Source organism: Lathyrus oleraceus, chromosome 6, assembly GCF_024323335.1.
Source record: "Lathyrus oleraceus cultivar Zhongwan6 chromosome 6, CAAS_Psat_ZW6_1.0, whole genome shotgun sequence".
NCBI lineage: Eukaryota > Viridiplantae > Streptophyta > Magnoliopsida > Fabales > Fabaceae > Lathyrus > Lathyrus oleraceus.
In genome coordinates, this window is record NC_066584.1 from 236,111,343 (window position 1) to 236,112,930 (window position 1,588).

Below are 1,588 nucleotides of genomic sequence, written 5' to 3' on the forward strand. Positions count from 1 at the left end.
CTCAAAAAAAATCCAAATGTTGCAAAATTTATATCCAAATTCATTGTTTTGAAAAGATCTACAACTTTCATGTTGGAAGTTTTTTCATTTGAGGCTTTTTTAAGGGAGGCGCCAATTGGATTGGCGCCCCCTCTTAAAAAATACACACAGGCGCCAATTGGATTGGCTAGGGCAGGTGCCCTAGCCAATCCAATTGGCGCCTCCTTGTAATTTTTAAGAGGGGGCGCCAATCCAATTGGCGCCTCCCTTATGCATGTGGGGTAGATTGGGAATTTTTTTGAAATGTGGGTTATTTTGGGAAATTAATTGAAATGTGGGTTATTTTTTTGAAATGTGGGTAGATTGGGAATTTTCATTTTTTTTAATTAATTTATTTTTTCTTCCATATTCTCTGAGATCTTTTTTTTCTCTCAATCTTTTTTTTTTGTATTTTCAATTTGTTTATTTTCGGTCTTTATTTTTTTCTTTTCTTTTCAAACTTTGAAATACAATAATAGTAATAAAAAATTAACAAAATCTAAAAGATAGATAACATCTGATTTAAATCATGCTCTGATACCAAATGATGAGAGTATTAAAGCCTTTGGGACCGAAATAGGTGTCACGGTGATGAATTTATGGAAACGCGATAATCAATGTGGATATTCTTATAGTTGTATGTCTCTACTATCCAATTATTTTGTTGTTTGTCTTATTGCTTTCATAGGTGTTTCTATTTCAATTCGTCGAGTTTCCTTCATGATTGCATTTCTCATGTTTAGCATGCATAAAACCTTGGTTAGATTTGATCTTGATCTAAATGCTCTTTGATCAATAGCATATGATAGTGAAATGAAATCACCTTCTGTTTTTGGACAAAATTTGATTCAAGTTAAAATCTCAAAAAGCTTTTGAAAATTTGAAAATTTGAGATTTTACAAGATTGATTCGAATCAGACAGTTTTACACTGAATTTTTGATCCTAATCAAATTGGACAGTAGCTCAACTCAATAATTTGATCCTGATCGAATTTTTCACTTGATCATGATCATTTTCCTGGGAATAGATTTTGTCTGATTTGATTCGAATTATAATTTATACATGATTTTAATCAATTTAAATGTTGATAAATCATGTTTTATTCTATTTGATTTGATTTAAATCAAATTTTCAACAGAATCCTAATCAAATTATTTTGCCTAAAATCTTGTCAGTGTTGGGTCATTTGATTCGAATCAAATTTTGTTCTTAATTCAAATCATAAGGCTTGTGATTTGAATCACGTAATCTCTGATCCGGATCAACTGCCACATTTTTCAAAAAATAGGTTTTTCTTTCATTTCACCTCATTTTTTATTCAAATCATATTTTTCTTGATTCGAATCTAACTACCTTTTTTCAACCATTATCTCAAGCATATATAAATCATTTTTTATCGTCATTTTCAAACATAACATACATCATTCTGTTAATATTTTCAGTGTGATTTTCTATGAAAATCAATTTCCTCTGTTTTGAATATTCAAAGTCTTGCTACGAATTTCTCACATCTTCAACTTCAATTAAGTTCAGTTCTTGATAACAAGAGTTATGAGATTGATTGAAGGA